The sequence below is a fragment of the Bos grunniens genome, chromosome 7, assembly GCF_055505025.1.
Source record: "Bos grunniens cultivar Pamir isolate PY7600 chromosome 7, Bosgru_T2T1.0, whole genome shotgun sequence".
Classification (NCBI taxonomy): domain Eukaryota; kingdom Metazoa; phylum Chordata; class Mammalia; order Artiodactyla; family Bovidae; genus Bos; species Bos grunniens.
In genome coordinates this window covers 90,713,199-90,736,959 of record NC_141171.1, presented here as the reverse complement: position 1 = coordinate 90,736,959, position 23,761 = coordinate 90,713,199, and the positions used below count along the sequence as shown (strand labels likewise).

The following is a 23,761-nucleotide window of genomic DNA, read 5'->3' as shown; positions in this document are numbered from 1 at the left end:
AAGAGTTGGACATGACTGAACAACAAGAACAACAAAAGGATATTCATTGTAGCAATGTTTGATTTCTAAAGTGTGGGAGCAACAAAATTAATGTCAGCTGGAGAACTTGTATTCTAAAATATGGGATGTAATATGTATTAAGAGTTACAGACCACATTTCTGAAATATATATACATTCTTTTTTATATTCTTTTCTATTATGGCTTACCATAGGCTATTGAATATAGTTCCCTGTGCTATATAGTAGGACCCTGTCGCTTATCCATTCTATATATGAGAGTTTGCATCGGCTAATCCAAAGCTCCCAATCCACCCCGTCCTGACCTCCCCTTCACTGGCAACCATGAGTCTGTTCTCTACGTCTGTGAGTCTGTTTCCGTTTCATAACTAAGTTAATTCACTGAACAGCGATTTTAATTGTCCCTTAAGAAGCATTTCTAAGGTGTTTCTATCATAAGTCGTACGCTGAGGGCTTTTCCTTCCTATGTATTTCTGGTGAAGTCATGCTGTGCATTACTCTGCAGTGTTATATTTTTAGCACAATTCTTGACTTAAAATGTTATTGATTTTTCCTAGAAAGCTTTTACTACTCAGTTTAATATGTAGTTTTAAAAACTTTGTCTGCTGTTTCAGACAAAGAAACTTTGTCTGTTCTTTGTTTTAAAACTTTGTGCAAAAGTTGTTTTTGAATCATGCATGGCTTTTTAAAACCAATATCTGGAAGGCTAGAATTTTCAACAGGAATATGCACATTCCTATAATATAATAGTATACAAGACAGGCTAGACTCTTGCCCTGATGGAGTTTATCTTCCAGTGGGAAAGATACTTTAGAAAAACAAGTAAAATGATGAACATACAATTTTAGGTGGAGATTAGCATTATTAAGAAGAATAGAAGAGTGAGAGGATAAAGTGATAGGGCAATATTAATTCTTCTAATCCACTAACATGGGGTATCCTTCCATTTGTGTCTTCTTCAATTTCTTTGGAGAAGGCAATGGCACCCCACTCCAGTACTCTTGCCTGGAAAACCCCATGGACGGAAGAGCCTGGTAGGCTGCAGTCCATGGGGTCGCTAAGAGTCGGACACGACTGAGCGACCATCAGAATCTTATAGTTTTTAGTGTACAGATTTTTTTCCCTCCTTGGTTAAACTTATTCATAATTATTTATTTGTTTATTTTTTGGTAAATGCTATCATAAATGGGATTGTTTGATTTCATTTTTGGATACTTAATTGTTAGTGATATGTCTTTTTATAAAGACACTAAGCACATTAGAATAGGGCCTCCATCCTTCTGACTTCATTTAAATTTAATTATTTTTTAGAGGTTCTGAGCGTCTGTCTGCAATGCAGGAGACCCAGGTTCAATCCCTGGGTCAGGAAGATCCCCTGGAGAAGGAAATGGCAACCCACTCCAGTACTCTTGCCTGGAAAATTCCATGGAGGGAGGAGCCTGGTAGGCTACAGTCCATGGGGTAGCAAAGAGTCGGACACGACTGAGCGACTTCACCTTATTGACCGTGTAAGGTTTTAGCATATGAACATGGAGGCGGGGATACAAATATTCAGTCCATAACAGGAATGATATGATCCGACTTAACTTTTTAAAATATATTGGCTGCTGTGTGCTGAATGACCACTTGGGGAAAAGAGTGAAAACAGAGGGCCTAGTTGTAAATCTAATACAGTGGTTCAGGTAAGAAATGGTAAAGGCTTTGAATAGAATGACAGTGGTAGAAACTGAGACAATATGTAGATTCAGATTATACTTTGAAAGCAAAACTATGGAAACTTGTTGGATGTGGGTGGATAAAAGAATGACAAGAAACAAGGGGAAAAAAGACTATGGTTGGGGCCTGAGCATGAGGGAGCATGGTGGCATCGTACTCTAAGATAAAGAGGACTAGGAGAGGAAAGGCAGAAAAAACGAGTTATATTTTAAACACATTAAGATTAAGGTGCCTATTGGACAGTCATTTGGTGACTTGGAATAAACAGATGAAGACTCAATTTGTGTCATGTTGACTCATAACCAACTTGCATAAACGTATCTATTTTAGGAAGGTTACTTATTACTTAGTTATAAGCTCTTGACATTAACTGTTGTTGAATTAAGCAGTTATAATAACATATTGCAGAGAAGGCAATGGCACCCCACTCCAGTCCTCTTGCCTGGAAGATCCCATGGATGGAGGAGCCTGGTAGGCTGCAGTCCATGGGGTCTCGAAGAGTCGAACATGACTGAGCGACTTCACTTTCACTTTTCACTTTCATGCATTGGAGACAGAAATGGCAGCCCACTCCAGTGTTCTTGCCTGGAGAATCCCAGGGATGGGGGAGCCTGGTGGGCTGCCGTCTATGGGGTTGCACAGAGTCGGACACAACTGAAATGACTTAGCAGTAGCAGTTAGCAGTAATAACATATTGAGTACCTCATAGGATTATTGGGAGAGCTGAAGAACCAGAATTTGGCATAATTACTCAAGGAAATCTCCCCCCAAAACCCCAAACCAGAACTGGCCCTGGGAAGAAAACTGCTAAATATATTTCAGGATGATAATGCCCCCAGCTGGGCTTGAGCTACTCTCTGGAGACTAACCAGCCTCCTGGTGGCCTGTTTTTATTGAACTCCTTCCAAAATGAAGTACACATCTGGGAATAAATGATTAGATGATTATTTTATGCTTGTATTTGTTTTTCCTGTCCTTTCTGCCAGAATCCCCATTCACAGATTTATTATGTGTATTCTCCACCATGAAACACCATACGACAGAACTCCCAATCAAGAAATTTATGGTGAAAGGAGAAAGTGGACTAGAGCTTATGGAATTATTTTATCGTGTATTCCCATTATAATGCAGCAGCTGATCTTACAGAATTTTGGAACAATACCTGAAATAGTTCTTACACTAGCTTGGAAGTTGGGGTGCTAGTATGTTACATTTGGTATGTGCTCTGAACCAGTAAACATTTATGGTACTGATGCTTCCACAGCCAGAATACAGGGACTCTGGTAAGTAAGGGGCACCCTCCCACATATTCACCTAACGGCTCCCTCACCAAAGTTTTATATCCTATTCCAAGCCCTTTAGGCTCCCTGGGTTTAGGAGTCTTAGTATGCTGGGGGTGGGTGATGTTGCTGCCTTGGAATCAAGTAAAGATTGACTAGATTAATGGAATTGGAGGCTGAGAGTGCCACTTTTCTGATTCTGATTCTGAAACCACAGGATGAGTAGTTACAAAGAGGATTATGGAGTGACAGAAATGATTGATTGCAGCTGTAATGGGGAAAGAGTGCTGCTCTCCCACAATGGGGTCAACAAGGGGTTGATGGAAACCCAGTGATCTTCCGAGGTGCTTTTCAAGACTGCCGTTTGCAGAGTAAAAGTTAAAGGCAATCCACGACAACCCAATATAGGAAAGATAGTCAAGGGGTCCCTTTTCTCAGGGATGAACTCATAGGTAAATTTTTGGCTAAGGGCAAAAGAACCATGAAATTGTTAACAGAGGAGGCAAGTCAATAACACAAATACAGGCTTCCCAGGTGGCTCACTGGTAAAGAGTCTGCCTGCCACTGCAGGGGACACAGGTTCAAATCCCTGGTCTGGGAAGATCCCACGTACTGTGCAGCAACAAGCCCACGCATCACAACCCTAGAGCCTGTGCTTTAGAGCCTGGGAGCCACAACTACTGAAGCCCACATGCCCCAGAGCCAGCGCTCCCCAAAGGAGCAGCCTCCCCAATGAGAAGCCCACAACTGGAGAGTGGCCTCCACTTACTGCAACTAGAGAAAAGCCCATGCAGCAACAAAGACCCAGCACAGCCAAAAGGAACAAAATTACTTTTTGAAAAAAAAAGACTGTTATTTAAAACAACAACAATTCAAATATAGCACCAAAAGTAAGTTGCAGAAATAAGGATTGTATCTACTCATATAGTCTTTCGGGTGTGTTTATATATTTTATCAAGTTTTCCTACATTTTCCTCCATTTCTCCAGTGATTTATGTAGTGTATTTTTCTGGTGGTTAACTTAAATATTAGTAGATAATTTATAGAATATTGAGACAAGACCATGGCACAACTCCAGAAGAACTGGACATCTTCCAGAAAGCCTGGATTTCAATCTGGATAAGACTTCAGCTCATTCCCTTTATATGGGGAAAAATAGTTACTTTAGGATAAATGCAAGAGAAGTGTGTAAATTGATGCTGGGCTGTCAAAGGTTTGACTTATACAGGAAATTTATGATTCATTTTGGCTACATAGCAACCAAGCCCCTTTCTATATTTGGGGAATTCTCTGCTTTGGTGTAGTAGAGTGGGCAAAGAGATTCTATTGTTTTAGAAGCTGATAATGCTAGGTGCTTAGTGTGCCTGTGTGCTCAGTTGCTAAGTCGTGTCAGACTTTTTGTGACCCTATGGACTGTAGCCCGCCAGGTTCCTCTGTCCATGGGGTTCTCCAGGCAAAAATACTGGATTGGGTGGCCACTTCTTTCTCTAGGGGATCTTTCCAACCCAGGGATCAAAACCATGTCTCCTGTGTCTCTGGCATTGGCTGGCAGACTTTTTTTTTTTTTAATTGAAGAATAATTGCTTTACAGAATTTTGTTGTTTTCTGCCGAACATCACCATAAATCAGCCACAGGTATACATATGTCCCCTCCCTCTTGAACCTCCCTCCCATCTCCCTTCCCCACCCCATCAATCTAGATGGTTACAGAGCCCCTGTTTGAGTTCCCTGAGCCATACAGCAAATTCCCATTGGCTAGCTATTCTACATATGGTAATGTAAGTTTTTCCATGTTACTCTCTCTATACATCTCACCCTCTCCTTTCCCTTCCGCCTCCCCCACCACGTCCATTAAGTCTGTTCTTTACTATTGAGCCACCTGCGAAGCTCAGACACTTAACACTTTCCCTTAAAGATGGAACAGTTTCTTGAGACTTAAAGTCATAGCTGGACTTTGACCAAGTACTTAGTGATGCAAGAAACTTTTTTTCTGTGTATTTGTGATCATGACAATGACAGCAATTATTTCCTTATAAAAACAAGACAGAGACTTAGTTTAGAGCTTTCCTTTGGCTTCTTAACCTGAAATTGGGCTCCCTCACCCTCCCAGCGTGCCTGTAAACTAGTCATTTCAATAAATTCCTTTTCTACTTAACTCTAGCTGGAATTGTTAGAAATCAAGAATCCCAACTAATACAGCATCTGTTGAGGTGGTTTCCAACAATTTTGTCAACCTTATGAATCACTTTTTAAAAATACCTTCAAAATGATCCCTTTAAAAAAATCTGTTTTTAAAAGAAACAGACCTCTTATTTTGAAGTATTTTAATATTAAGCAAAATGTATTTGTTAAGTCTGTGCAACTTTAGCTCAGATAAAATTATACCATTCATCAATTTAAGAATTCTAAAAATAAGATATATGCTTCAGCACTACTTTTAGATTGAGGATCACTAGGTTGAGATAATGTGCACACTGCAATAAAACCTCATTAATTCAAATTACACAGGAGGAAGGACTTTCTAGGTCAATGTAAAAATACCAATTTTTAAAAGCAATGAAGTTTTATAATTTCTAAGTACTTACAGTAAGTAATGACATCTAAATACCAACAAAGCATTACTAGAGATGTTAGAAAGCTACAAGAAATTATGAAAAATCTGCCAAGCTAGATTTATAGAATACATAATCATACAATCAAGTTTTGTTGAGTGGTACCTGTATTTTTCAGGATTCTTTCTGATTCAAATAATAAAAATGCAATTCAACTGGCTAAAATTTAAAAAAGGAATGTGTTTGGCAAACAGAACTGAAAGATCCAGTTAGTCTGGCTTCAGGAATTGCTGGCTACAGGGGCTAAAAATCATCAGGACTCAGTCTGATGCAGACTGAGTGCAGTCTGCACTCAGTTGGGCAACAACTGAGTGGGCAACACTTTCCTTTGTATTCGTTTCATTCCTGGGCAAGCCCTCTCCTACTGCTTGAAAGACGGCTGTCAGAAGTTCTGGGCCTACATCTTTTTCTCTCGGCAAAAAATAATTCTTTTTACCCAACAGTTTCTTAAAAAGTCCTAGGACTATCACAGACTTACCCAGCATATGATCCATGTGCCATTCTTGGCCAAGAGTCTGAAGGACGCTGAATGCCTGTATCAGGAGGACATTCCCATCGCTAGAACCCGAAAATGACTGTGGCTCTGTCAAATCTAAAACCTCGCAGAAGTGAACAAGTGGTTCAACACAGAATGCTACTACCAGAAGAAGAGTGGGATGCTGGCCAGGCGGAGGACCATTTCACAACTGTTTCACTAGGGGACCTTGGATTCTAAGCATCACCAGGAGCATCAGGCTCCTCTCTAACGTCACTGATTGTGACTCACCTTCCACTTGTACACGCCTTCTGTTGACACATTTTTTCTCTCACTTGGCAATCTATTTTGCTGCCAGTAAGTGATAAAGTTCTTCCTTATATTGAATTAAGGTTTGCTTCCTTGGATTTTAAAAACACCAATCTCTCTACGCTCTGCTCTTTGGAGTATAGCATTTGCCCCTTCCTACTTTAAAATGATGTCCTTGCAATTGAAAGATGTCAGATATGATGCAAACCATGCTTGCCACCCAGCGTTGTTTCCTCAGCCATTCCTCACATGACACATTTTCTACAACCTTCATTGCCTTGGACACTTTTCCTCAAGACGTTTCCTCATTTGTCAATGTTTCTTTCACTAGGGTATCATAAAAATGTGCTTCTATAAAAGAATACATGGGGGTGGATAAATAAAACAAGAGCACAAGTGTACACCATGAAATACAGATTTTTTGTTCACTGTGGCCCATCTATCTGCAAACAGTCCAAAAGGGTGAAGATACCAATCCTTGCATTTAGACGTAAAGTGGAGGCAAGAGGCCACTTTATGCTTCATCCTGAATCGGGTGACCACAGTCTACACTCCCTATGCCCCCTGCACTAGTGTAATTCTGAACCACTACCTATTACTGAAAGTGAAAGTGAAGTCGCTCAGTCGCGTCCGACTCTTTGAGACCTCATGGACTGTAGCCTGCCAGGCTCCTCCATCCATGGGATTTCCCAGGCAAGAGTACCAGAGTGGGTTGCCATTTCCTTCTCCAGGGGATCTTCCCAACCCAGGGATCGAACCCAGGTCTCCCGCATTGCAGGCAGACTCTTTACCCTCTGAGCCACCAGGGAAGCCCATCTGTTAGTGATGTGACTGGTTATTCCACAGGTGCACTAGGCTGTGAACTACCTGAGGGACTAGGATTTATCTGCCCTTGTATTCTCAGAGCTTATCTCCATTCCAGGATATAGTGGATATTTAAATACACGCTTATTGAACAAAGGGATGGGTAATTCTAATCATATTGTTTTTAGCTTAAACACAAAACTTTGCATTTGTCCTTAAAAATACACATATAACTGGCAGATGCATGCTTTAAAACAAGTGATCTGTTTAAGTCTTAAAAATAATCCTTTATGTATTTTTCAAAATAGCCCAAATATCTCATAGACAAGGGCCTCCCTGGTGCCTCAGACAGTAAAGAAACTGCTTGCAATGCAGGAGACCTGGGTTCGATCCCTGGGTTGGGAAGATCCCCTGGAGAAGGAAATGGCCACCCCCTCCAATATTCTTGCCTGGAGAATTCTATGGACAGAGAAGCCTGGTGGGCTACAGACAGTGAACAATGGCCAAATAAATGAAATTTAATTAGTAAAAACTTAACTAGTAGATGATCCATGTGCCCAGGACAGAGTTTCACAGATAGTAAATATTACATAAATATTGCTGGAATCAAGACTAACTTAAAGGATACTTAATTATCACACGTATAGATTATGATGGTTAAGTAAAAATTGCAAAAGTGAATTCGGTAGATTTGGTCTTAGATATCTATGAGCTTAGTTTCAAACAGACAGTGCAGAAGGATAGAAGTGGCAAAGCACTGGTTAAGTAAAATGCCTAGAGAAAGTAGCAATATAGACTTTCAGAATTGTTATTCAAAAAGATGAGAGAGACCACTTACTCTAATCTACTCTTTTGCAAAGGAGAAAAACCTGATCACAAAAAACCAAATGTCTTGTTCAAGGCCACATTGTTAGTTTCTAGCAGAAACAGATAAAGAATGCAGGTTTTAAGCTGGAAAAGTACAGGGTTTTTACTTTTGTTTAATGGGGCCTCTGTGTTGATGGAGTTAAACAGAAATACTTTAGAAATCTCTATTATTTTGTTTTTAAGGAAGGGATGTTGATCAGCTGGTTGATATTTCAATACACTTACTTTCGTGTGTAGCTGTGGGAGCATTCTAAATATAAAGTGACCACACTCCAATCGTGAGGTTTCCCTATAGTACTTGCAGAGGGAATGCTGATTGAGTGAGCTATATGTAAGGCGCCCAGATAATTTATCACCCAGATGGAAACATTTCGAAGAGAGGGTGCTATTAATAACTATGCTTAAACAATAGGCATAAACCCAGACTGTCAGGGTAAACCAGGATGTATTGTCACCACAGACAAATGTGTACTTGTTTCATAGTTCATTGCTTTCTATTAGGGAGCTGTGGACAAGAATTCGGATAATGGAAGTTGGGAGTAGGGGCCTGTATTTGCTTTTTATTAAGAATATACGTTAAATAAAAAATGAGTTTCCAGATTTGGATTTAGTCCAAGCACATTACACATCTAGAGTTACACATCCAGAAATTACACATTTGCAATATCATCTGGAAGTATCAAGGTTACTAAACTGTAGATGAATCAGGTCTTGAATAGGTTGGGAAAAGTACAAGCTGTTTTGAGACACCTTAACCTCTCTCTAATATCATTACTAATCATGAAAGCAATGCAACTGTTTTTATTTTGTCTTTGACTTGGGTCACATTCCATTGCAGGATGATGTAAGTTTTAACCAAGCATGGAATAGTAATGAGCAATTTGGGAGATCCAGTTCTAAAACCTTGCCTTTGGTCACACACAGCTAGCGCTTAGAATCTAAAATCACGGAACCTTTTGATTTGCAAGGTTAATCGTACACCTGTTTACTTCTGGCATATTTTCTAAGAGGTTAAACTGTAAAAGCAAATGGTTGACTTGTCCAAAAAAAAAAAAAAAGCCTATGAGTCTTCTAGTATTTTTCCTAGCTCGTTGAAATGTACAAGCTTGGCCTGCATATCTCTCCTCTACAAACAGCTGAGGGCTCTTGACTTTTGCTTGTAGCCAGTAGTTTCCAGCTTGGCTAAACATTAGAATCATTTGGAAGGCTTTTTAGAAATCCTGAGACAAAGGCCACACCTCAGACCAATTAAATGATCAACTCTGGTAACAGAACCCAGATATCAGTATTTTTAAAACCCTAGATAATTCCAGTGTGCAGGCAAAGTTGAGAAACACTACTGCACACCCAGCTCCATCTTCAGCTCTGGAATCATCTCAGGGATTGTTAGAAAAGTGCTGGTCCAGTGCTCTGAGGAGTCTGGAGAAGTCAACTCAGGTTAAAAAGCTAGGACTTGTTATAGTAACTGATCTCCTAGAGCTGCAGGTGGAAGTAAGAAAAAGAGGGATAACTAGCGTTAGACTTTGGTGGGCTTTATTTTTAAACCTGGGATTAGATACTTAAATCAGCTGTAAGGCTTTGGACATGTTAGTCTCACTGAGCCTCAGTTTCCTCATCTGTAAAATGGACCAATAACACCTATTGCTGACCTGCTGTGATCACTTGCCTTGCTAATGAAACCAAACTTCCTCTCTTGTTTACCCTAGCTTTGGAAGCTTCTATTCCTAAAATATCTAGAGTCCTGTCTTGATCATCTGATATTCTAGGACTTAGCCTCTGCCTTCTTTGTCTGGATGCCTTCTCAATGGCTATCTCTCCTGGATATCAGCTTGATGTTGGGAGTTTGCTTACTGCTGACAGATCATCCTGATCTTATTTTTTCTTGCATCTGTACATTTGTGTGCTGCCCTTTCTAGATTTATTGTTTCTGGGCTCCTGTCACTCAACCACTGGCATATTCCAGAACTTCTTTCTGGATATCACTGACATTTGTTACCTCCAAGTACACACGTGTCGGGCATCAAGATCTACCAGTCTGACTAGACTTCTTAGTACCTCTAATTAGGCTGTCACCCCTATATTTGCAGAGCATTTATCAAATCAAATCACTTTGGCTCTGTGCTCATAACTTACAGAATAGTGGCGGAAGATGGACCACAGAAGGTGTAGTACAGCGGCAGGGACACGTGTCGGCCTTCATCACCCTATATCCTCTTTTCTCATCAAAGCTTAACACGTTTACATTTGCCTATATCACAAAATAAGATCATTGTTTAAAAATTATTTTAATTTTGGGGGAAGGAGAATGGCAAGGAAAATGGTTACTGGCTGTGTTATGTTGGTTTCTCGTGCTTTGCACTATACAATTGGGATGATTTAAATTAACTTTGACAAGTTTTGATAATTTTTCAAAGTTCATTTCCCACTCCTTGGCATGTTCAAGCACACGCTCAGTTCTATTTCAGGATCATCTTTGTGAATCTAAAGTGAACTCCATACTTTTCCTTAGAAACCATTTAGTGTGCTGTGTGGATGAGGTATCCTTTGTCTCTGTAAAAACCAATCTGGCTTAGTCTGTCAATTTCTATAAAGACTGTACAGGTGTGTGCGTGCAAACAGGTTTCGAAGAGAAAAGGAATTTGATGGCCTTTCCAGCAATCTACATTGTGGAGCAATCAGTGAGAATGTTACCCAGGCTACCCTTTGACTCTTCCCTTGACTATGCTTATCAGTCCTAACTCCCCTCTGTGTCTTCCTAACTGTATTTCTTTGTGTTTCCTGTGGCTGTCTGCAACTTTATATCATCTACCAGAGGAATGAAACTGACTGATTCTACCAGAAGCAACGGAGAAGTGATACATGGCTCACAGGAGTGATGGTGAAAACCATGATGATGACTGCTGTTTTTATCTTAAAGCATTTCACCAGGCCTTCCCTGTGGCTCAGACAGTAAAGAAACTGCTTGCAATGCAGGAGACCTGGGTTCAATCCCTGGATTGGGAAGATCCCCTGCAGAAGGAAACAGCAAACCCCTCCAGTATTATTGCCTGGAGAATTCTATGGACAGAGGAGCCTGGTAGGCTACAGTCCTTGGGGTCCCAAAGAGTCGGACACAACTGAAGGACTAACACTTTCACTTTAGCATTTTAGAGAATTCAGAAGTTATTGGCTGCCCCCAGATCACTCTACTCACTACCACTCAACCAGTTTATTTTGTAGTGATCAGGGCTGGTTTAGCAAAAATTAAAACGGAGGAAATGGTTAGGTTCAGTGAATCTGTCTCCACTACTGTGTCTAGGCTCGTCCTGCTGGTTTCCTGGGGTGCCCTCTGCTGGGCTCCAACCAGAGTTCTAATGCATGGCAATAGCCCATGAAACTCATGCCTCAACCTTCACTAGAAACTTGCCATTTTATATCATATGTCATCAGAATCCTAATATTTGTTTTCCAAGCTGACAATTAATGCAGGTAAATCAACCCATGTCAGTGAGTAATGTATTTTAATGTATAAATGGGAAAAAACCCCAACACCTCTCCCAGCTTATTTAATTAGACATTTTCACAGTGACCTCGTGGAGATAACACTTCTACTTAGAGTCTAATTCATTGGTGATTAATGGTGGGAATGGAGGCCAGGAATATGAAGAAGGCTATATTCTGAGAAATCAAAGGGGAAACTATTTTCCAACAGGTCAGACCTTATGGCTCCTCTCAAAGACTGTGTGGGCAGCTGTGTACTCTAGCTATCTGTATGGTGGTACAGATTACCCCACGGGGGTAATTTTCACTTTGCTAGCTGGAAAAGAATGAACAACATCGTTTACCTCTATATTTTTACGAAGAGTACCTTGAACTCTTTTAGAGGGTATTATCTAAATCCTAATGATAGGTAAGTGCATGGCATTGTGGGGTGGATCAGTTTGTCCATAAAGATGTGTGTAGGGCGTGTGTTCATTGGCATGACCTCTGCTGGCCTGTGTTCTTTCTTGTCTACTGAGATCAGTTGGGCAATCCTTGTCTGTAAGCACATTTCCCAAGAACTGGTTAGAGCCAGTCTTCATAAGAGGAACCTATTATGAAACCAGCTCCAGAGGATATTTACTCTGTTGAAGATCAGCTGAAAGATACACTTGCTTGAAAATGAAATTGCTTTCTCCTGGGTCCCTCCTAGCCCCTTGAAAATCAGAGACCCTTGGGGCTCAGATAGCATTAGAGAAGGGAGATGACAGCTAGACCTGATCTGCTTTTTAAAACTTTCTCACTACTTAAGCTGTTATTTTCATAGCTGTTGAATGCATGTTTCATGAAGATCAGCTAAATCCATAAAATACTATCAAGTTAATAATGTGCCTGAGGTTGGGAACTTGGAAAACATAGCTCACATTTTTTGAAGGCTCACCTTTTTTCTTAAAGTTTAATGTGAAATGTGTATCCTTGTCTTTAACTTGGGTTCGATCCCTGGATTGGGAAGATCCCCTAGAGAAGGGAAAGTCCACCCACTCCAGTATTATGGCCTAGAGAATTCCATGGACTCTGTAGTCCATGGGTTTGCAAAGAGTAATCTATCCATGTTTAAGACAAAAATAACATGAAGGTTGCGTTCTAGATAAGTTATTAAATCTTTAGCTAAATATTCCAGTAAGAAGCATCATCCTTAACTTGTGGCTTCTGATCTGAAACTGTGTATCCCCAGGGTTATATGTATTCAAATCTGAGAAGCATAAACTCAGAAGAATCTTGAGGGAGAGGATCTTATCAGGGAAGAATGGGTATTAATGACCAATCTGCTGGTAAGGAGGGTTAGCCTGAGTTCTGCTGTGGATGACATTCACAGGGGAACAGTGGCTTTTGATGATAAGATATGGTGCACAGTTGTAATGAGACAGGGATGTTAAAAGTATCTAGATTATCTAGTATCTAGAAGAGACCATAAACTCAAAATAGAGAGTCATAAAGATGGATGGGGAAGAGGCAGGAAAGTGATTAAACCAGTGTGCATTTCCTAGGTTCCTTATAGATTTATACTGATTGCAGATGCATGAAGTGAACAAAATGGTAAAGATGAAAATTCTCCATATTAATTTTTGCATGATAGCATCTGAAATATTACAGTATTAAGTTTTCATATTTAAAGTATTAAAGGATTTTACTTTTAAAATACCATATGCTTTGGTATATGGCACTGATATATTTAAAACACATATTTTTAATATTTAAATATTAAACACATATTTTTAATATTTAAAACACATATCACTAGTCTTTTCCATTTATTATGTGTAATATATTTATTCTAGAAGCTAATTTCCCTGAATATTCACTGGAAGAACTGATGCTGAAGCTGAAGCTCCAATACTTTGGCCACCTGATGTGAAGAGTTGATTCACTGGAAAGACCCTGATGCTGGGAAAGACTGAAGGCAGGAGGAGAAGGGAACCACAGAGGATTAGATGGTTGGAAGGCATCACCAACTCAGTGTCCATGATTTTGAGCAAATGCTGGGAGATAGTGAAGGACAGGGAAGCTTGGAGGGCCGCAGTCCGTGGGGTCACAGAGAGTTGGACACGACTTAGAGACTGAACAATTCAACAGAAATTTTGTCTATAGGTTATTTGAAACTCAGCATGATTTCCAATACAAATAATCTTATCAACAGTGAGCTTTTCATGCCAGTTCCCGAAGTGTATTTAGCAATAGGGTATCTGGAATAGGTAAGGACCTGACTGTCTGCATTATTTTTTTTAAACACACTTTGATGCAAGTGATCTGAACAAACTGATACAAGTATGAGAAACACTATTATAAGAGGTTGAAGACCCCTGTGATAAGGGCAGGAGATTTAGGACAATCTTGTCCTGAAAGAGCCCAGGACAAGATTGAAAAGGAGTGTAGAAATAAAAGGACTGCTTTCTCTGCTGTCACATCCAACATGAGTAGTTACTTTTGCAATTAAGGGAAAACTGATGGGACCATGGGTAGATACTTGATCTAAGGTAGGTAAACCAGATACTTGAGAGTTTGCATATGGGGACAGTTGTACAAGTTAATGCCTGTTGGTTACTTGAAATGGAGAGATTTCCAGGGGCTACAGGGAGTCAGTCATATCAAGGGAATGGACCAGCAGTGAGCCAGCATACACAGAATGAGAAACACCCACAGAGAAAGGGAAGAAGAGACGAGGAACCATACATTATAGTGGGGAAGGAGAGGAGAAAAAGTAGATGAGATAGAGAGAAAGAGCAAAAATAAAAACAGAGGGAAGGTTTTCCCTGGAGCCTGTCAATTTGTTCTGTCAATTAGATGCCAGTCCCTCCCAGTGGTCTATGTTTTCTGTGAAATGTCTTTTTTGTCCTTCCAATCAATTCCTCTTTTTCCCTTAAGCTAATTTAAATGTACTCCTGATGACAGGACAACGAAGCATTTGAGAGGAGAGAAGCTACGATGAGATGTATCTTTTTCTCTCTGCTGCCTCCTCTGTCCCATCTTCTTTTCTCCTTTCCTCTTTCTCCAACTCCTTGATGCTTCTGAGGCTCTTTCTTTTCTACTATTAATATCCTTCTCTTCTCCCATTTAAAGAGGAAGAGGGCCTTCTTTCCTTTGACCACTTCTGTTCTCCAAGTCTTGACCGTTTCTGCCCTGAGTAGAAACAGCCGGGATGCAAAGGAAAAGAACAGAGGGCCATTCCTAGGACCACTTGGGCACAGAAAAGAATGTGACTACTTATACTAAAATAAAATATGTGGAGTATATTTATTTAAAATAACCCCTTTGTTAAGTACACTGAACTTAAGAAGCAGCTTCAGGCTGGCTTTATAGTATTTACATGCAGCAAGTAAAAATGCTTATTACTGTCTTTGAAATTTAAACTTTTGTGATGTTTTACTTGATGAAATACTTCTATGGCTCAGTCAGCTTCAGCCACACTAAGTGGCCTTTAAAAATTAGACAATCTTCATTGAACTGAGAGAAAAAGAATTGCAGATGAGGAATAAAGGTCTAGATTTGTTATTAACTTGAAATATAATAGGTCATACATAAGATTTATGATTTTACATCCTAAAAAATCCTCACTATGCTGCGAGGGAGGGCTGAGTTAAAAATGCTCCGATTTTGGCTTGGGTTATTTTTATGAACCTTTAGGCTGAGTTGTAAACTCACCTGATCAAGGCAGACAACATATTTGCCTTAAAAGGGCCTTTGGCGGGTCTCCCTCCCTGCTTTTGTGTGAGAAGGGGAGAAACGTAGCTTAATGTGAGCTGACAAAAAGACAACTTCAATTCTATCTCAGTTCTGCGGCTCACTGGTTAGAGGAGTGAGAATAAGTCACAGCTTCTCCGGGTCTTAGTTTTCTCATTTTATAAAGTGTGAAATCCTTTCTGCAAACAAAGCTACAATAGGTGCTTTATGAAGATGATGAAAGTAGACTGCCCCAGGTCCAGTTGGGATGGGGTTGGGTTGACAAGGCTAGAATCACTTCCTCCTGACTCCCTACCTAACGCCCCACCACTCTACCCAAGCCCCCCCCAGTCTATGCCACCCTCAAGCCCCACCCCCCAGCTGCCTCCACACCTTGGAATGCCCATGAACTTTGAGGGTTTTGCTGAGAAACCCTGGAAATTCCTCAGACCTGATAATCTCACAATTGCTTCAAGTTCATTAATTCTACAATTCTATAAAGTCTTTAAGAAACACTCTACTGAAGAAGAGAAAAATATATCTTTTGCTCCACTTTGTGCTTGCCCAGAGAATGTAGGAAATCAGATTTTTATTGAAGCTGCCATTTTAATTGGTAGACATCACTTCATATATGTGTTTGTTGAAAAGATCCCTCATGTACTTTCATTTAGATGGAACTTTAGGGGAATAGAATGTATTCATAAAAAAACAATTGACATTGACTTTCCAGTCAAAGTACCCTACCTTGGTTTACAATATGTCTCTTCTAAGAACTCAGTATCAGTTGTTGGGAAGGTAAAAAAAAAACTTATTTTTGGCCATAGAATTATTTTATTTGTACTTTATTTGTAAAAATTTTCTGTGATAATTCAAAATTATAAAATTTGAATAAGGGCTAAACTCATATTTTCCTACACTGACTAGAACTTTTCTTCTGATATATGTGAATTAAATACAAGCTACTCATCCATTATCAGAAATAATTCGTGGTACTACATGAAAAAAGGAGTGTTTTATATCAGTTCTTCAGTCTGTTTTACACCTCTTTGACCAGTTTGAAATTTGTATCAGGCTTGCAATGGACATTTAGAGGTGTGATTAGTTCTGTTTCAAAGGAAGAATGTGATTTGGGAAGGTTAATTCTTAATGTTGTTGCTGTAATTCTTAATATTGTTGCTAATTTTTTAATATCGCTGTGGTGCACGTGGTGTCAGATTTGCTTCCTATCTCATCATCCCTCTTCAGCTAGTAAGGTCTTTGGGAATCTGAATTTGCTCTTTAACAGAAAAGAGTCTAATCCAGGTTAGGAGATTCTTCTTAAGTGTTATGTCAAGGTAAAGATAAACTGGGAGGCTAACCCATCTGAACTTCAGAAATACTACTGGTATTGGTTGGACTATGTCCTTCAAAAATTCATAGGCTGAAGTCCTAACCCCTAGTATCTCAGAGTGTGACTTTATTGGGAAATAGGTCTTTGTTTGCAGATGTAGTTAGTTAAGATGAGGTGATACGGCAGTAGGGTGGGTCCTAATCCAATATGACCGGTGTCCCTATTAAAAGGGGAAATGTGGACAAAAGCACGCAGGGAGAATGTGTGCTAAGATGCAGGCAGAGATCAGGGAGCTGTAGCGGAGGCCAAAGAATGCCCAAGAATGCCAGCAGATCTCCAGAACCGGAGAAGAGGCACGGAAGAGATTCTCTCCCAGCCTTCAGAAAGAACTGTAACCAGACTATTGCCCCAGAATCAGACTCCTGGCCCTCCTGAATAAAGACCAATTACTCTTATCTTAGTTTCAAGAGGAAGCTGCAAAGAGAAGAACAAGACTTGGTTAGAACTAACTAGGCCCAAGATGGAGGAAGATTTGACTTCCAGAAGAACTTGAGCCTCATTAGACGCTCATTGTATTATATTAGCACACTGAATGACACACCCACCAATGCCGTGCCAGCTAATGGTTGCCAAGACAACAACTAGAAAAGCTCAGACAAGGACTGAAAAGGAGAGCTGCATCAGTTCCAGGTCCACACCACATCACTGATGTCATGAATATTCCTCCCACTCTTTCCAATTCTTTTACTTATTCCTCCCACTCTTTCCAATTCTTTTACTTCGACCCTCCTATGTATTTGGTATCTCCACCTGAACTGGATTGAGAAGTTGATTTGCAGTGAGCTGGGATCCCGATTCTTGGTTATTGAATAAAGCTTTGTGCTCTTTATTAGAATAAAGACCAAACTCTTCTCATAGATGCTGCCTACCCCCTCTAGCATAGCAGATTCCAGTTCTGGTTTTCTCTGGGTCTCCGAGCAAAGAGATTTTTTTGCTTGAAGTATACCCTACTCTGCACTCTCCTGCCTCACCTTTATTGGTTAATTCCAGGTCATGCCTCAGAGTTTTGCTCAGTGAACCTTCACTTCATTTAAAGCCTTTCTCTGATCCTCCCAAACCAAGACAGTCTCTGTGATTTTATTCTATCAATTTTCTGTACTCTTTGCCAGCATGTCACGATTTCAATTAAACAAATGATTAAGGATTTCATTGTTTCATATGTCTCTCCTGCTTTAACTTAAACTCCACGACAGGAGGGCCTGCTTCTATGTTGTTCTCTATAATATGACCTAAACCAAGCATGGTGTCTTCCATAGGTGATTAAAACTAGGTTACATGAATGATCTAGATTTTCGTGACAGTAGAGTTCATACTAATTTCTCTCCACTTCATTCCTTACATTCCACCCCCTAAACATTTTAAGAGTAATATCAGCCTGTTACAAGTTTCCTTTTAGCCTTTCTTACGAATCCCAGGGACGGGAAGCCTGGTGGGCTGCCATCTATGGGTCGCACAGCGTCGGACACGACTGAAGCGACCTAGCAGCAGCAGCAGCATAATGACTATACAAAATCCTGGCATGTTTCAATCCATGGGGTTGCAAAGAGGAGCACACGACTTAGTGACTGAACAACAAAACCAACCTAATGCCTATATAAAGAAGGTTGAGTCCACATTTGCTGAAAAAAATGTTATCACTTCTGTAATTTGAAAGAAATATTTAGAGCAATATACTCCACATACTTCTAATTGTTGGAGGGACCTATTTGATTATTGGGGTATAATTACTTTACGGTGTTGTCTAAGTTTCTTCTGTACAGCTAAGTGAATTAGCCGAATGTACACATATATCTCCTCCTCCTTGAGCCTCTCTCTCAGCCTTCCCCATCCCTCTAGGGCATCACAGAGCACTGAGCTGAGCCCCCGTGCTATACAGCAGCTTGCCACTAGCTAGCTATTTCACACATCAGGGACCTACTATTTTAAACTCTTGTTTAAAATTATGAGCGAATATCAGTTGAAATACACGAGTAAAGTTAATTATTTAGGTTTCTCTCTGGCTAGTGGTTGATACAACTGATTTTACTTTTATCTGAAGCAAGTGTAGCAACAGAAATTTAATTTCTGGCTGTAACAGAAATATTAATTTTTGCACTATAAGCAAATTAGGTGTGTGTGTGACTAGCTTCGCAATCTAGCACAGCTAATTTACTAAGGAGTTCCCTTGCCTATATAGTCCTTATTTTATCAATTCAGACATAAGGTTTGAAGTCTTTAAAACTATAGACAATGGAAGCAAGACTTCTATAGGAGCAAAAGCTAAATGACTGAAAAGTTAGCTTTGGATTTAAATAAATCATTCTCAGTGTTTAACAATAACAATGCAGAAGACATTCTTCAGCATATAAATAACCCATTTTCTCATTGTAATTGCTTTTTCCTTGTGAAAGCAAAATCAAGTAACCTCTGTCATGTGAGACTATTTGCTATTCAGCATTCTTGGGGATTGTTTCATGCTAAATCATTGGCCCACAAATCAGCATCAGCAGTCAGATTAGTACAGCATTTTTTAATACACATGATCGTCAGTGAATAAGATGGTCAACAAAGATCCAGGCCCTGAATTTAAAACTTTATATCCATCATCTAACTTTAATCTCAAACCAACTGTTAGCAACGCAGTAGGTTATTTCATTGTTGTTGAGTCGCTTGCTGCTGCTAAGTCGCTTCAGTCCTGTCTGACTCTGTGCGACCCCATAGACGGCAGCCCACCAGGCTCCCCCATTCCTGGGATTCTCCAGGCAAAAACACTGCAGTGGGTTGCCATTTCCTTCTCCAATGCATGGAAGTGAAAAGTGAAAGTGAAGTCGCTTAGTCGTGTCCGACTCTTAGCGACTCCATGGACTGTAGCCCACCAGGCTCCTCTGTCCATGGGATTTCCCAGGCAAGAATACTGGAGTGGGTTGCCACGTCCTTCTCCAGGGGATCTTCCTGACCCAGGGATTGAACCCACATCTCCTGCATTGGCAGGTGGATTCTTTTACCACTGAGCCATCAGGGAAGCCAGGGTTATTTTATTATACACTCATTATTCCCATTTCCTGAAGCTTGGAGAGATTAAGCAACTTTCCCAGTGTCACACATTTATGTTAGAGTCAGGAAGCAAACTCAGTTTATTATATTTGATTCCAAAGCCCCAATTTTTAACCATTATGTTCTAGTGCTTATATTTTAAAAAGCCCTATATCACCTAGTGTTCAAATACATAGGACTTATATCCATTATACTGATGAATTCAATTTTACACTTATTCAGGTTCATCTCAGGTGCCCTTGGCCTGCAGCAGCTTAAAGCAGGGTTTTGGTTTCCTGCCAGAGACTGAGATCCGGCTGCGGCATTGAGGGCACTGAATCCTGGCCACGAAACTACCTGGGACCAGTGGCCAGTGACAAGGCCCTGGACGGTCAGCTGTGTGGAAAGGCATTTCCACATAGAGATGGAAAGCAGTGAAGCAAGTGTAGTGTTTATTAGGAGGAAAACAGTACCTGTGGCTAGACACACAGGTGGGCCCAGAGGGTCGTGTCCTTGTGGTAGTTTGAATCATTTTTATGCGGCATTTCTTCCGGGTTTCCTGCAGCCAATCATCTTGCTTTGCCCAGTTCTGAGTCCATATCTGATATTTCTCAGGGTACCCCCCGATGTGTGCATGCTCATCTCTTAGCCAAGATGGATTCTAGCAAAGAGGTCTGTCTCTGAGTAGGCTGACATCATTTACCATGAGGTGACAGCCCCTCTCTTTGGACCTCCAAGGAACCTTTCTGTGCATGCGTAGTCAGGAAGTTCTCCTTGATCTCGAGAATGAGGAATATGTGGTCTTTTATCTCTTATCTGGGCAGGGCCCAGCCTCCTCTATCATCCTGCTTTTATGGAGTTTCTGTCCACAGGGGAGAAACCGTTCAGCCTGGGGCCCACTGATCTGTCTCAGGATTACGCTGTTTGTTCCAGATCTGGGAGAAGAACTCAGATGTCCTGATTTCCATCCCAATTATTCCCCAGTTATATTATGATACTTCCAGTTATAGAGCTTATTCACATACATTTTAGTTGTGACATAGACTAAAGCAATATTACGGGCTCTATGATTAAAGAGGTTGTTGTTTAGTCACTAAGTTGTGCCCAACTCTTGCAGCCCCATGAACTGTAACCCGCCAGGCTCCTCTGTCCATTGGATTTCCCAGGCAAGAAAACTAGAGTAAGTTGCCATTTCCTTCTCCAGGGGATCTTCCCAACCCAGGGATCTAAGCCAGGTCTCTTGCATTGGCAGGTGGATTCTTTACCATTGAGCCACCAGGGAAGCTCCAAAGAGGTTACATACAACAGAAATTAAAAAAAAAAAAAATCCTTAATTAGTTGGACATCTTTGTCTTATATGTTTAACTGTCATTCACATGGTTAACACCCTGACCATGATCTTAAAAAAGACATCTTCTTGGACTAAGATCTAATCCTTCAAACTTTAAATCAACTAAAATATCAGCACTCTCTTCATTCCCCGTGCTCCCATCTCTCATGCCAGAGAGAGAACTGCTAGTGAGAAGAAAATCACACAAAAATTCTACCCTAGTTCATTACGCCTAACTTTTTTGCTATTTACTGCACACAGTAGAAGCAAGGAGAAAAAATTATTATATAGCAACAAAAGAGTGAATTCCTATTGCAGATTTCATTCATCTGAAGAGTTATTTTTTTCCTACAATTAAAAAAAAAAAAAAGATGAGTATGTCCCTGCCTGGCATTTCCAAAGATCCATAGGTCATGAAGGTCATGATGTATACCTGAGATTTATGATTTTCCTTTTAGCAAATCTTACATCACATGAACATTTTAAAAAAATTACCAATGATATTACTTCTTATTAGAAATCCTAATTATACCTCCCGAAAGCCTTCAACAACCAACAAACAAAGCTTGGTGGTATAGAATGATTAATTATAATATTTGAACTACTGTTATTAGACTTTGATAACTTTTAGGAACATGATGAATTTTTTTCTTGGGCTATTTTATTCCATGAGGAACAGTCCAGAACTCTTCCTTTTTTTCACAGATATCTATTTTCTGATTACTTTAGTAATCTCTCCTGGTTCTTCTCTGAATCTTTCCAGACTCTCCATGAGCTTCTACTTATGGATTACTGTACTAGTGAGCTCAGGGCTGAGAACTGGAAGCTCTATTACCTTCCATTCACTCATCCGACTCCTATTGTCAGGCTTATGCTAGGCACTGACAAGAGACATGGAAAGCGGTGTCTAACTCAAGCAGAGCCTGGATGACTGTTACCCAAGTCACCCAGTCCTTCTAATTAGGTGTGGCTGTGTGCGGGAGCCCCGTGGCCTGTGGGTGCTAGTCATGTGTGACACTAGCGGGCCTGACCCATAACACTTCCTTCCCCTTTCTCAAAGTAAACAGGTATTGAAACTGGCTGAGCCACAAGATAGAACTTGAGACCCCGACTTCTGCTTGGAGTAGAGCCACCCTTGACAATTAGCAACATCTGTTTTGGACTTCTTATGGGCAAGAAATAAATGTCTATTGCATTAAACTACTTAGATGTAGGTGTTTATCTCCTACAACAGCTTTCTGTTGTTCAGTCACTAAGTTGTGTACAGCTCTTTGCGACCCCATGGATTGCAGTACACCAGGCTTTTCTGTCCTTCTCTGTCTCCTGGAGTTTGTTTAAACTCATGTCCATTGAGTTGGTGATGCCAACTAACCATCTCATCCTCTGTCGTCCCCTTCTCCTCCTGCCCTCAATCATTCCCAGCATCAGGGGCTTTTCCACTGAGTCAGGTCTTTGCATCAGGTGGCCAAAGTACTGGAGCTTCAGCTTCAGCATCAGTCCTTCCGATGAACATTTAGGATTGTTTTCCTTAGGATTGACTGGTTTGATTTCCTTGCTACAATATTTCTACAATAGCTAGCAGTTCCCTAATTAATACATGGCATCCCAAACCAAACAGGATGGTAGATTTAAAAACCACCATATTTATGACAACAGTAATACATGAGGATAGATCAAATAATTTGCTTGATATGTGTGAGGGTTGATACTGGCATCGACTGTCAAAAGATAAGGTCTAGAACAGACCTCCTGCAGTGTCATCTCCAGTTGTTTAGATGCAGATTATTTTTTCTCACTTAAGCATGAAATAAAGCAAGGGAGATTGTCCAGCATGAGCTGAAAGAAAGGAGGGCCAAGTGTAGAGGTTTAGGAGCCACTTACATTTCAATTCCCAACTAAATCAAAGGAGAAACTAAGGGAGGAAGAGGAAGGCAACTCTGATGCAAGCCTCTACGTGCCACGTAGTGCTCATGGCAAACACTTGAAATGCTACAAGAAGGACCAGAGGCTTCCATACCTAAGACAAAAGCCCTTGGAGACCTTTAGGGGGAAAGTGTAGTAGAATGGAAGAAAGTCAGATTACAGTGACTGAGAGGGAAATAAAGATGTGGAAGCATGAAATGTTAGTGTTCTGTCTGGAAATTTTGCAAAATGCCTGCAGACTGAAAGAAATGTATAACCGAGGAAAGATTCTCTTAGGAAGAAGAAACATTTGAAAACATCTGTATGAATGAGGGGTGGTTGCCACAAAGGCAACAACACTGAAGATGAAAAAGTCTGGGGATAAGGGGCAAACTCTTAAATGAGCCGGGAGATAATGTGAGGCCTCTCTTTCCATTGCTCAGAATCATTTTGGTAGCTCCTAGCACTTTGGCTCTGAGACGAAACCATTTCTCATGGAGGATTCCATAGAGACAGTCCCTTCTGCACTAACCATTCTGTAATCTTCAGAGCCAGTGGGACCACCGGCATAAAACTGAGAGGAGACATCACCAAAGAGAGAGCCGTAAAGTCAATGTACACATTAAACATTGATTTACTGGATATACCTGTCTCATCTGAAAAGAAACACTATATCAGAAGTTTGAAGCTAAGGGAGTTTAGTGAAGAGAAATTAATTTTGAAAGGATAGTTTTAGAGGCCAAATAGCACAGTGATGTTTTTTCTGTTGATGTTTTATTGTTTCAGTTTTCTTTAATTCTCTCAAATCCCAAAGGATGGGTATATGAGGTACAAACCAAGTGCCCTGGATTTGCCTTTTTATCTTGTGA

The 23,761-nt window shown here is 40.4% G+C and overlaps 1 protein-coding gene and 1 long non-coding RNA gene across 30 annotated transcripts in view; one reads left to right on the top strand and one right to left on the bottom strand.

Moving 5' to 3' along the window:
* LOC147369958 (uncharacterized) overlaps nt 1-23,761 on the top strand; it is a 111,575-nt gene that overhangs the window by 36,789 nt on the left and 51,025 nt on the right. The window lies entirely within an intron of this gene.
* The window catches only part of LOC147369959 (uncharacterized), a 650,726-nt gene that overhangs the window by 608,840 nt on the left and 18,125 nt on the right, over nt 1-23,761 (bottom strand). The window contains exon 4 of one of the 29 annotated variants that reach the window (XR_015168225.1): nt 10,201-10,330. The exons of the other annotated variants lie outside the window; for them this stretch is intronic. The gene's annotated coding sequence lies outside the window, so the exon portion shown is untranslated. Of the gene's footprint in view, nt 1-10,200; nt 10,331-23,761 lie in introns of those variants that run through there. 29 annotated transcript variants of the gene reach the window in all.